General features: G+C 45.7%; 1 protein-coding gene across 1 annotated transcript in view; it reads left to right on the forward strand.

Annotated features, from left to right (window-relative positions):
- The first annotated feature begins 3,874 nt into the window (after positions 1 to 3,874).
- ZNF438 (zinc finger protein 438) overlaps positions 3,875 to 13,897 on the forward strand; it is a 170,932-nt gene continuing 160,909 nt past the window's right edge. The window contains exon 1 of the mRNA XM_079915229.1: positions 3,875 to 4,050. The gene's annotated coding sequence lies outside the window, so the exon portion shown is untranslated. The remainder of the gene's footprint in view (positions 4,051 to 13,897) is intronic.

The raw sequence follows: 13,897 nt of genomic DNA on the forward strand, positions 1-13,897 counted from the left end.
TGTCCAATATCCTTTGTCTGAAAGGATTCACTGCTGTTCCCTAGTGCCTGTCAATTTCTTTCCAGGGACTTCATGCAAATAAGGGTGCAGGTGGCCTGCACTGATTTCGCAGAGTTCCCTGAGGGCTAACACCCTATTAGGGCTTTCACTCTGAACAACGTTCAGTGATCCTAATCCCCTCCGAAGCTTGGAGAAGTTACTGGATTTCTCCAAATAACTGGGCACAGAAGTACCCAGGCAAGCGGACCCTGTTCAGGGTTTTGCGATATTATGCTGCACCATCCTTCAAACAGTTATTCCTCCTAAAGGATTTTTCTTCTCGGTATTATTTCTATTAACACAGTGCCCCCTGTTTAGAAAGCAGCTAGTATCCTGAGTAAGAAACCAGCCAGTGTGTGGATTTGAGGTCATGTATCCATCCGTTCATTCCTCCACACATCTTTAGTGAGTACCTGCTCAGGGTAGGGTCCTCAGGTACCAGTAAACCTTTGAGGTTGAACAAGACCAATATTACCCCTACTCTCACAGAGCATACAGTCGAGCAGGGGAGGAGGTGAAAATCATTTCCAAGGCCCAGAGCAAAGGCAGTTTAGGCAAAGCTTCTCGGAGGAAGCTTCTGCAAAGGAGAGACCACAGGATGGGGAGAATTAGCTAAGTAAAGGGATGAGAGAAGAGAGGTGATAAAATGAGATACGAAATAGAACTTTGCAAACCGTGTCACAGCAGCTGTAAGATTGTGGGCTTATGAACGTACCTCCTTCTGCAGCCCCCCAATCTCTGTCCCCAGTCTTTCTTCCACCAAGCTACCCATCTCTGCTCCTTTCTCATGACAACCTCTCTTTTTTTGGGTGTAACTCTTGTTTTGTGGCTGTTTATCATGTTGTCATTATTACAGTCTTGGTTTTTGTCCTGGAGACAAGAGCCCTTCTGGATGTAGAAGTGACCTGGTTATTGTGTTGATTACCTCGACCAGATCCTGGAGCTGGGAGGGATGCAAGGGGGTTGGAATGGGATTTGGTTTGTCTTGATCTTGATTCTGAATGATGAAATATGCATAGAAGTCAGGCAAGTGGTGGTTATAATAGTGTTTCTGAAACTTTTTGAATTGAGATCCATGGTAAGAAATACATTAACATAGCAACTCGGAAAACACACACGTTACTGAAACAGTAGTTTACTGAAGCTTGTGTTTTGGGAACAATTACCCTTATTGCATGGGATACAATTTGATATTTGGGATTCTGATTAGTGTTTTTCAGGCTGGTAATCCATTAATGGGTCACAAAATCAATTTACTAGGTCATGATGAGCACCTCAAAAATGGAAATAGAAGTGTGGAGACAGGCCAGGAAATGGCGAAGAAGATACCCCTACACTGTGGTCAGTCTTTAGGAGCTAGAATTTACAGACCTTGCACTTTCCAAGTCCCTGTTTCTTGCCTTGTTACTTGAAACTCAATACAGATCAGTGGTTATGGCTGCAGATTCTAGAGTATCTTGACTCTGTTACTCAGAGGCTGTGAGACGTGTGACACTTGGTCTCCTGCACTCTGCTTGCCCCGTGTGTAAATGGGAGATAATAACAGCACTTTCCTCATCCAGTTGCAAGGATTAAATGAATTAATGCAGTGTCTGGTGCATATAAACACTCGACAAATATTAGCCATTATATTTCAACCTTTTGTTTTCCCCTAGTGTTAAGGTTCAGCTTTTCGCAGTTTGCCAATAGGACAAAAGGAACAGTTATGAAGTACAGGGCCCTGGAACCCAGCTTGCTAGGGGCAACAGATACCAAAGTGAAACAACCACCAGGGGAAACTGAAACCCCAAGGGCCAGAGTGAAGGAAGGTCCTTAGTCCTTCCAGTGCTAACCCTTGAATGTCCAGGGATTTGTTTTGTTTTTGATTTTCCTTAAAGAAAGCAGTTCTCCTAACAATTCCTCTCTCTAATATCAACATACGTTTGACCCTAGCTCCTGGCTACTTATCTAGATCAGATTCCAGTCTGTTACAGAAACTTGACTGTATCTGATCATGTATTTCCCCCAAATTTCTACTTGATATTCCCTGAGGTTCCTCTCCTTGTTTGGGTATGCTTCCTGCCTGTCAATCTTTTGTTGGCCGCATTACTTCTTTCCTGCATCTAGCAAGACAGGAGGCTTTTGTTTTTTTTTGTTTTGTTTGAAAATCTTGGGGTATCAAGAGAAAAAAATTGCTAAATAATAAGATGAGAAGAAAGGAATGTCTTCTGTCATACCATCTTACAGAGGCAAAAGTATTTTGTATTGAAGAACTTTTAATGCATTTGGTGTATATCTCTTAACCATTTCCATTCCATAAAAGGACAGATGACATATACGATGTGTGGGACGCTCCCATAGGAGTATCTAGAATCTCCTTAAAAAAGGATTCCAATTTTGGGGATTTTATAAGCATGTAAATAATGAAATTAACAATTTAAAGTTTTCTTAAAATTGTTTTGCAAGGAAAATATACTGTCATTTGTTCAATATGCAGAAGTTTTAAAAAGTGCTTATTTTTCTATAACTGCTCCACAGAACAAAAACCTTATTTTTGTTAAAATTGTTATCTACAAACTCTAAAAATTTCTTATGTCATTTGATGATCGTTAAAACCTTGTATGATATATTAAGACAAAATGTACGAATAATATCCAAATCAGAAACTTCTCTAAGCTTTAATTACTTACGTGGATTTTTCCTGAATAATACGTTTATTTCTAACCAGCCCAGATATCAGGCGTTAAAGGCTAACATTCCCCAGCATCACTCTTTCCTATAAAAATACCGCAGTATTTTCAGTGAGAGTGTAAACAAACAATTGTTTCAGGTTTTATTTACACTGGAGCTGCCGGGCAAAATTCCCTGCTTCATCTAGCTATTTGTCGTGATTCCAAGTAAGTTTTTAAAAGTGATCCTTTCTCTCTTCAGTACTTCCTCCTTAGCGTCTATTTCCAAGGCCTGTTTTTCCCATTCTTTATTTTTCAAGACATATTTGCCTGAGCCACTTTTAAGCATCAAGTTTTTTTTTCTGCCTATAAGAGTAATAATATAAGAATCCAACAAGTCAGAAATAAATGTTTAGTATATTGCTGTCGGCTTCTCGAGCCTTCCTTTTTCCTTCCACTGAGCCATCTTTGAACCAGCACCCTTCACTTTTAAGAACACAGGAAAGAGCCTAAAAAGGGGCAGAGACCCGTGGGACGGGCGCAGGAAGGTGTCGTCACGCGAGGAGGAGGTGGCGGAAAGTTTACAAGAGCGAAGAAACGAACATCCTTGTTTGTACAGATCATCGCCTGCTAAGCTTAATAGAGGAGAACGGTAGTCTGCAAGTCATCTCACTGAGCCAAAGCGGGAAACCCAGTAGGAAGGGTAGAGGCTAAAAACTCAAGTAATAAGGCTAGAGGAGCCGCCGGGACAGGGTGGGGCCGCCGGGCGCCCGCCTAGCCTCGAGCGGGAGCCGGAAGGGCGGGCCCTAGGGGGCGGGGCCGAGCCGATGTGGGCGGGACCAAGAAGGAGCAGGTCCGGTTGGGGCGGGGCCTGGGGCGGGGCATAATCAGAGTGGGCGGGGCCAAGCCAGGGCCTATCCAGTTGGGGCGGAGTCTCGAGGGGGCGAGGCAGGAGCAAAGGCCGGTGGGGGAGCTGACCCCGCCCGGCCGAGGGGCCCGTGGCACCTGGTGAAGAGCAAATGGCTGTTTCCTCATGTGGAGGACTTTTAAGGAACACGTGAGGGAGGGAAGGCAATGTCTGTGGAAAATCTACCTCACAACCCTGGCGTCCTGCTCCAGCCCCCGGGCGACAGCCCGCTTGCTGGGTTCCCAGGGTCTTTGCAGCCACGTGGGCCGTCTGCGCCTGCGCCCGCGCCCAGGGCTCCGCGGCGGGGCGGGGCCGCTGAGGAAGGGCGTGTCTCCCGCCGGCGCGCGGGGGGCGGGGCCGTGGGGGGGGCGGGCGGCGGCGACCCGCGGCCTGACCTGCCCGGGCGCCGGGTCTCATGACGTCACCTCGCCGTGACGCGCACGCGGTAGGAAAACTGTAAGTTTCTGAGGATTCCTGCAGTTCCCCAGGCCTGCGGGGCTAGCCCGGCTGCTCGCACCCCCGGAGTCGGTGGTGGCCGTGGGTTCTGCTCCTGGGGCGGTCCGGGGAGCCGCTGAACGCGGTGACGGGACAGGTGCCCGCCCGGGCGGGGAGCGCGCCCTCCGCGGCGGGAGGGACGGGCGTGCGAGCAGGCGAGGCCGCGCCCTGGCAGCACCGCAGCGTCTCCCCTGGGGCCGATATCGAGGCCGGGGAGGGGGGAGTCCGGGGGGGAGAGGCCCCTTTCTTTCTTCCCCGATGGGGGCACTGGGTTCCCCTCTGCACATACTGAGTCAGGGGTGCAGGGTTCCTGCGGAGACACCCCGCCCCCTCCGCCCGGGCTTCCTCTGGGGTCCCGCGAGCGACCAGGTGGCTGAGGCGGAGCCACTTGCAGGGATGACCACTTGCTGCCTCAGTGCCCTTTTCGCGTACACTGGAGGCGAAGCGGCCTCCGGCCTCCCTCCGAGGCAGCCCCAGGGCCGGGCGCGTCGTGAGAGCACGCGAGGTGACACTAGCATGTGACCGCGCCAGGAGAAAGCGTACAAAGGCACTGGGCTACTCTGCGAACGTGGGGACCCGCAGCCCTCTGACAGAGGTCTCGTGGGCCGGGGTCCTTGCCGCAGGTCTGCCTCCCGCCTTCCTCCGCCCGCTCTGATCCTGGACCGCCCTCGAGCCCGACGGCCGATCTGAACGTGGTGGACGGGGGCCAAGAAGTCGCTGGAAGCGTCACCGCAGCGCTCTCGGCGATTATGAGGCCCCGCCGTGCGGGTTTGCAGAGAGAACTCTGAGCGCCCCGGAAGAGTCGCGGGGTGCTGCCGTGTCCCCTTGGAACGCCCCGCCGTCGTAGCTGCCTGCCCGCCCGGGCTTGGTGCGCCGCCGACGCGTTAGTGCTGTGCCAGAATCGTTCTCAGGTGCAGGGCAGGTGCTTGTCAGGAACTTCGAAGGGCGGAGGACCAGGCACCCCCGGTGTATTTATTCAGGAGACTGAGAGATCACGTTTCCGTAGAGTCAGCTCCAGGGCCTAATACTCTTCCATCCTAGTTTGAAGGGCCTTAGACTGGGAACGCAGGGGTTCGAACCTTTGTTCTGCTCGTTACTAGCCTTTGCGTCCAAAGATGAGTCACCCAAACTTGGAACTTGAGCCTTCTCCCTAAAATGGGAGATGATGGTATGCGTAGTATCGCTCTCCTGAGGTTCAGCTGTGGTCATGAAGGTGAAAATGAGAGTACGGTGTCGTTACTAAGAAATTCACGCCGGTTCCCTAACCTGGGGAAGAGGTGTGTTGTGCTCTCAGAGTCAGGTCCTGGGTCAGAAGCGGAACTAGAGCATCAAATGAGATGACATGTCCAACCTAGTGGAGCTCACGTTCCGGCGGGGCACTGGGCAGCAAAGAGCAAGGACGTGATGTTATTTCAGACGGCGGTAAGTGCGGTGAAGCAAAGGAAGACAAGGCCAAGAGTGGGAGAGCAGGGCAGGTCGTTTCAGAGGGGGTCTGTCTGGGGACACCTCTCAAAGGGGGTGGTAGTTGAATGGATTGACGGGAGAGGAAGAGCCTGAGGTAAGAGCATGTCAGGCAGGAATAATCATAGCAGTGAACCTTGCCTGGAGCTTACTGTGTGTGAGGCCCTCGTCTAAACGCCTAATGAAGTTTTTACAGCCTTCTGAGGTCTGTATTACTATCTCCATTTTTATCGATGGGGATAGGGCCCTTGTAGGCGTGGGGCAGTGAAGATGCTCCTCGAAGCGTGATGGAAAGCCACAGGGAGGTTTGCATCACGGGAATAGCGTCTGACTTCAGGCTCTTGGAGAGTTAGCCGGAGGGTCGTGGAGCGGGGAGTGTTGAGAGTGGGGAGGTGGGAGAGTCTTGCTGCCCCCTGGGGAGAGACGGTGGGCGCCTGCACTAGGGAGGTACTGGCGAGGTGATGGTACGTGGGCAAAGTCGTGGAAAGCTTCTGAAGCCAGGAGTGCTGGTGTGGACTTGCTAGTTGGAGGGTGGGGAAAAGGAAGAAGTGATGACTTCTCAGGTTTTAGGCTGGAACAGCTGGATGGATAGTGGCGCTGTTTCCCGAGACGGGAGAAAGGGGTTTGGGAAGAAAACCGTGCATTCTGTTTTGGACGAGTTTTAGATGCCTGACATAGTAACAGCAGTATTGGCGCTAGGAATAACAGTAAGCACCGTGTAAGCGTGAACTGTGTGCCCGATGGGGTTTTAAACATGTTTACACATGTTAATTCATTTAATCCTTATATCACAGCTGTGTGTGCCAGGAGCCCTCAGGGCCCCCACTTTACGCGGGAGAAGACAGAGGCACAGAGAGGTTCAGAGTGACCCGCCTGCTGGCACCCAGCTGGGCAGTGATGGAGCTGGGATTCAGACCCCAAGCCGTCTGACTTCCAAGCCCATGCAGTTTATCCCTGTAACGCCCTGCAAGTCGACACGTTGAGTAGGCCCTTGGGTGTATGGATGTGGAACTCAGGGGAATGGTCAGGGCTGAAGACACACGTTTGTGTTTCTTAAGAGAAAGCCCTCTTTGGTTCCTCATTAAGCCTTGATTGGCAAGGGGAGAAAGGAACACAGGCAGTTGGCGCTGTGCTAACTGGCCTTTCATTACTTGATTCCGTTCAGGCAGCCAACATCCATCCAGGCTGAGGTTCGTATCTCTTCTACTTCTCTGTCTCTAGTCCCGAATCTGGTGCTTGCCATGGAGTAGATGTTAGGCATGACTTTATATGCAGGATATTGGCTGAGGTTTGGGGAGTTCAGAGATGAATAAAACATAGCTCTCTTTCTGGAGGAGCAGAGTGTGAGGAAGGACCCGTGGGGATAAAACTAGAGTGGACGGAGCGCACACTAATGAGCTCATCCTGGCCTTCTTGCCGCCCCCGCTCTGCCCCGCATGCTTGAGGGGTGGGGCGGGGCGGGGTCAGAGGAGCAAAAGAAGGCCTGAGCGGTCGCAGGATGGATTCGAGGTTCCCCAAGAGTCCTTTTCAAGAAAAGAATGACTCAGAGCCTTGCCTAGTTTACTATATTTGCATTAGTTTTATTTGGCAACCGTATAATTTTTCCCAAGTGAAATACAGTTTGATATTTGAATATCATGGTGGAGTGATGAGTTTTTCCAGTTCTGTTACATCAGTGTTGACAGGGCCAGCTGGTGAAATAAGGGAGTTGCCTTAAAATGTTGCAGCTTGCATAATAGAGGGTGATGGAGGGGTTGTGTGAAGTGTTTAGGCAGGTTTCCGCCCGGTTAAGTGAATCAGGCCAAAGTTCCACACATCGGAATGAGTTTGAGTTTCTCTGCGGATCATCCCGTTAACACTGAGCTGTATTTCTTGTCAGAGAAAGAGGATCTGGTGATATTTGTCATGAGTGGAATTGTGTGGAACAATGTGGAAACACAGGAACTTGAACCATACATACAAGAATAGGTATGTTATTTCTGTGGGTTTCTTTCAGGGCGTACTATAACCTCCATACATTTATCACAATTTTATTACTTCCTAATGTGAGTATTTCACATCTGAACCATTGCAGATTATATATTGATAAGTTTATGCCATTGCAGATTTCATGATTAATTTCAGAGCTTTCCCCCTACAGCAGATAGCAGTTATATTTTGTTTAGCTTTTTTAGCTTTCAGTGGGAGAGTTGATCTGAATAACCAGGTCCCAGGACTCTAAAACAGGAATCCTCCGCAAGTGTAGAAGTGGGGATGTGCTGTCTCATTTTGCAGTTCACAAAATCTTAAATCTGCTATTGTAGCATCCCTAAATTTAATGGAGTTGAAGTGATTATCACTATTTTTTTTAACCACAATTGCAGTTAGCTTCCTTAAGAACATTAGATATGGTATAAAGTAGAATTGCGTCTTAAGTGGCCTGTTGATGACTCAGGCTTTGTCACTTTTTAAGTTCAGGCTCTGGGACAGCAGGTTGACGATTAATTGTGTCAGGTAGCTCCCGGCAGAGGGGCAGTGATGGTCAGCCGTCCTGTTTGAAGACAACAGAAGCCACTCTTTCTAACACTGACCAGGTGAAATATAGCATCCTAGATAACTTATCCGAATTGCGTTTAAAATTTATATTTACCTAGGCAAATTTAAAAACTACCATGTTAAGAGTACCAGTGTAAGTACTGATGTTATGGAAATTGTTTCTTGTAGAAAACCGTGTGTCTAGCCAGTGATGGAATGTAGTAGGCGTTAAATGCGATGCTTAAAATTCTACTTCGTGTGGTTTCTTTTATTTTTGCACATTACCTTCAACATATATATTATATATTTACAGTAATAGCTGAATACTAATTTGGGTAATTTTACTTAATATTTTAAATGTTTAATTTTAATAATTTAAATAGCTATGGAACACTTAATTTTGATTAATTTCATATTTGGTTGCTTAGAAATTAAAACGTCAAGGCTTGATTTCTTTTTCTTTTTCAACGTAAACACTAACGAATAAGAATTAGTAAGTCTGGGTGGAGACTAAGCTTTAGTGACAGGCTAACCAAATTGTTAGCCCAAAAAGACTCCCAAGAAGAGAATTCTTAGAGAGGATGAGGCAAAAACAGCATGTTGATGGAAGAGATAATTGAACCATAACTCCCTACCGTACCTGTAATTCTTCTTACGACGTTACTGTCTTACAGACAGCATTCTTTTCTTGAGTTCTTATGTTGCAAAACTGTTAGTTTTTCAGACTGCATTGTAAGCCACCAGTCTATAGGGAGAGAGAGAGAGATGTAAGATAAATACGACTGGAAGGTAGTACTATGGCTGTAGCTCAGTGGATCGCACCTGGGGATGATCTTGTCCCCTCCCCAGCTCACCCTGGGGACATCTGGCAATGCCTGGAGACATCTTTAGGTGTCACAGCTGTGTGGGAGGGGTGCTGCTCTGCGCATCCAGTTGGTGGCGGCCAAGGATGCGCGTACATACCCTACGGTGCACAGAGCAACCCCGACATTGAAACATGATCTGGTTCAAGTGTCAACACTGCTGCTGTTGAGAAACCCTGCAATGTATAGCTTTCTTCTTTTCCTTTTTTTCCCTGATGCTTTAGAAATTGAAGGGGTAGTTTTAAGTGGCAGACACCCGACTCGAACAAAAGATTGTGTTGAACTGCTTTTAGTTCGTTGGAGAGCTGAGCCAATTTGGTGCGTTCATTGCGTGGAAAAGAATTCTTGTAGCTAATGGCCGAGTGGTTGCCAACGGGTCTGGTGTGTCGGGTATGTTCTTAGGTGTGAAATGTTTTTCTTAGTAAAGTTAATTTAATTGGAGCATTATATAATCCTGGGTTGTAACAAGTTTGTTCGTATGAATCCTCTTCATTTTTGTGGGTGTGGAATTAATTATCTCCCAGTCAAAACTCCCAGGGTTTCTCTATATTTGAAAAATCCTTTTCACATTAATTGTCATAAATACCCCATGACATGTGTAGGGTATGCGTTACACCACTGTTTGACAGATGAGGAAACCGACTTAGAGCAAATGACTTGTCATGTGTATTATAGCAAGTTAGTGACAAAAGTAAGTCTAGGACTCAGAGGTCTGATGCTTAGGACACTTTTAAAGTTACTGTCTATCATTATCTCTTTTAATCTTTCTGACAGTCCTGTGAAATAATTCCTATTTTATAGACGAGGAAACAGGTTCAGAGATATTAAGTAACTTATTCAAGGTCACCAAACTCATAATGTAGTTTTGACTGTTTCCTCTGAGCTATACTGCCTCTCCATGGATTCTTCTCTAGAAATAAATTCGACAGTTTCTGTATGAATTCACCAAATCTATGCCTAACCTAACTATGTAGGCCTCTTGGCACTGTAGGTGAGGGAAAATTCTCATCTACCCTCTCTGGGTCTCTAGCTGGGCCTGAGAATTAAACTGACATAAAACAGATTAACAGGAGAAAAACATACACATTTTATTAAACTTTTACATATGCATGGGAGCCTTCACAAGAGAATGAAGACCTGAAGAAGTGACCAGAGCAGGAAGCTTTTGCACATTTTAGACAAACGATAACTTTGTGAAGAGTTGACAAGACAAAGGGGTGTGGGCCAGGGGCAGTGAGTGGTGAGGAGGTAACAGCAAGACACGGGTTTTACTGTAATAAGGTTTGTTTGTACAGATTTCTCAGCCCCCAGTTCCCCGCCTCTGCTGGTAAGAATGTCTTCCTCCTGGTACAGAGAGAGTACCTTTCACATGGGATTTTTATCTCTTGCTTTCAGGAAGGACAAAGGAGACTCAGAGTGTCTTTCTTGTACCTGCTATTTCTTAAGTGCCTTTAATTCAAAATAACCAATATGCCAAAATGGCAGATCTTGCGGTGACATTCTGGTTTCCTTTAACACCTAGTCAAATGTTCATGTTAACTTGAATCAATTGGTAATTCAGTGTTCGTAATCCTACTCTGACTGGACTCGAGTGGAAACCTCACGGAGCTTTGATAAACCGTAAGGTAACACCACTTGCCATTTAGAATTTATTTTTTGAGAACGCTAAGTCCACAAGCCGTCCAAAACGTGGCCCTCAGCCGTATCTGAGTGTACTTGGGTCAGGCAGCCCTCTCGCACGATTCACTTTGCCAGTCTGATAGAGGGATTTATATTTGGGATAGGACTCCCATTCATTCTAATTTTCTAATTAGAACCTATATTACTCTCTTCAGCCATCTTTTATGTCAAATTGAGACAGTTTTTCTTACTTTTTTCCATGCTGACCTAAACCTCAAGCTGAGTTGACTTTAGCAACAAACAAAATAACATAATGGTTGGGTTTTATTTGCCTTTCTGAAACCTTTAGAGTTCATCTTACTCTAAATGAGTACATACATCATTTTTGTGAGGTGGTAGGAGCTGGTGATGGTCGCTTTATTTTCTAGACTGAAAAATTTAAGAAGAGATGATCAGTTTACCCAAGTAAACCAATCTCAAAGATAGGATTTAGAATTTAGGTTTTCAGATCTTAAAAAACCAAGCCACACTGTCATTTCTATTAGGTCAGAAAGAGTATCTACTTGAATATTTGCTCAGTTACCATATTCTTTGAAGACTATTTGATGACACTCAATTCTTGATACAAGTTTCAGTAATTGGAAATTTTAGTGTTTCATATGGTACATCCATCGGCTGGGTTTGGACCATTGATAGTGTGAGGTGTGGGTCTGGGGTTGAGAGGAGAAGGAAAGGGACCCCTTTGTTAGTGCAGCTGTGTATTGGGCTAGAAGGATTATCCTTAGGCTTAAAAGGCAAAGACTCTCAACTTTCCATAAAATTGAATTATTATAACAAATATTTTTCTTAGCTTCATGAAGAAAAATGCTAATAACCAAGTAACCATAATATTTGTCGTATTATTGAAGGAAGAGACCACCACTCCAGTGTAGCTAAATCAAAGCTGAATTTCGTACTTGCTGAGCAAGGGAGAATCATGCCTGCAGAATATGGTCCTCACAACAGGCAGAGATGTGCTTAGGTGGGATTTTGAGGAAGCATGGAGTTTCAGGATTTTTTTTTTTCAAAAGTGAGACAATTTAAGGATTGGTCGACTTTAAACTTGGAGTTTAGGGACTGGCCAGCTTTGAGGAGCGAAGGTACTGAAGGGGGGGCAGTTCCTGACTGGCGTACTTTCTCAACTGCGTACTTAAGTGGAGATATTGAGTAGAGTTTAAGGATGGATTGATTGGGGCTTATTTAAAACCGGTTCTGTGTTTACTTGTTCCCAGCTTGGGACAAGAGCCAAGGAATGATCTTTTCCTTTCTCGAAGGTGGAGAACAGGTACTTTAAATTTTCCACGTTTGTGTCAAACCTTCGTTAGCAGTGGTGCTAATGTAACACTTCGATTTTGCTTTTCTTCTGAAACTTGAAAGAAAAAAAAAAAAGAGTGCAGTGAGTATCATTTGTTTCCTACCCAGTAGCCTCAGGATTCTATGATATTTGGGACCCAGGCTGTTTCAAGGATTATTTTTATATGTAGTTAAAAAGGTAATATGTGATTTATGGAAATACTTTCATGCCTTAGACATTACGGTGAAAGCTGTGTGACTTCTATGTTTACCTTTCTCTCTTGTGGGGGTGTGTTGTGTCAGATGCCTGCCACAGTTCGTCCTGATGGAAGCTGAATTATAGATCTAAAAGCTTGCTGGGTTTGCTGTTGTTAGAGGTACCTCCAGAAGTGATCTCCTTTTGAAAGCAAACTAGCAATTTTCCCTATACCAACATTTTAGAAGTGTTCACGATTATATTGCATGTCTTTTATATAAGGGAGGCTGAGTCACGTTAGTATCTGTAAATCAGTTTACCACAACTATTATATTAGAGTACCATTCATATAAAGTATTTTGCTTTAGTATTTATTTTGAAATATTTTTATGCTTTGGAATGAAATAAAGAGCTATTTATGACTATTTCTCGGAACTGTGCCAAAATGTTGGTCTTTTTCTAAATTGATCTCTCATAGTAAGAGTTTAGTTTTAAAAATGTTTTCCTCTGGAGATGTTAAAATCAACTCAGAGGGCATTATTTATCCTAGAAGTTCAAGAAGGCAAAATGAGTCGTTGGTGTACTTTGTGTTTTGAATCGAAATTTTATTTAAAATAGCATACATGCTGTATTTACACGAAATAAGCTCATAATATTTAAAAAAGAATGGGTGCTGGGCTTCCCTGGTGGCGCAGTGGTTGAGAGTCCGCCTGCCGATGCAGGGGACGCGGGTTCGTGCCCCGGTCTGGGAAGATCCCACGTGCCGCAGAGCGGCTGGGCCCGTGAGCCATGGCCGCTGGGCCTGTGCGTCTGGAGCCTGTGCTCCGCAGCGGGAGAGGCCACAACAGTGAGAAGCCCGCGTACCGCAAAAAAAAAAAAAAAAAAAAGAATGGGTGCTGTATACGTTGTGTTTACAGGCTTCTCCTATTCCCTTCCCTTTTTTAAAAAAAAAATATTTATTTATTGTTTGGCTGCGTTGGGTCTTCGTTGCTGTGCGCGGGCTTTCTTTAGTTGCGGTGAGCGGAGTGGGTGCTGCTCTTTGTTGAGGTGCGCGGGCTCTAGGCACGCGAGCTCAGTAGTTGTGACTCGCGGGCCCTAGGCACGCGGGCTCTGTAGTTGTGGCGCGCGGGCTACGTTGCTCCACGACATGTGGGATCTTCCTGGACCAGCGCTTGAACCCGTGTCCCCTGCGTTGGCAGGCGGATTCTTAACCACTGCGCCGCCAGGGAAGTCCCCCTATTCCCTTCCTTAACCTACAGCTTTTGTGTCTTACCTCTGCCTTCCAGATGGATATCATCCAGTGCTAAAGCTATAGTTGTGATTTAGATAAAGCATTTTTACGTGAAAGCTCTTTGAAACCGTGAAGCCTGATTCTCGTTTTTATTTACAGTCCAAGTTTCTGACCTGCTATGAGAGTTAACCTTAAGAGGTTAATCTTCATCTAGTAGCAAAATTAATGTTATGATGTTCCTTATGAAAGAGCTGTTGATTACGAAATGATACTCAAGCATATTCAATCCTCAACATTTCATTTTTACAAATTTATTCTAAATAGGTACTTCAGTTTTCTAGGAAAAAGTCTATGATGCCTGACCATGGTTACTGGGATTATTCCTGTACTACCTACTGTATGAAGTTATGATTTGAAGTGTGGTTTTTCTCTGTGCACATGCAGTGAATAGTTGGGCTTGTATTGCCTAGTGGTGTGATGAAAAAAGAATCTTAGGCTAGGTGATCTTTTGTAATAAAATGGAAAAATACAGGGTTATATGCACTTCAATAAAAGCCTTGTTTTCTGGACTTTGCTAATATAAAAGATATA

This window comes from Stenella coeruleoalba (genome assembly GCF_951394435.1).
Source record: "Stenella coeruleoalba genome assembly, chromosome: 2".
Classification (NCBI taxonomy): Eukaryota; Metazoa; Chordata; class Mammalia; order Artiodactyla; family Delphinidae; genus Stenella; species Stenella coeruleoalba.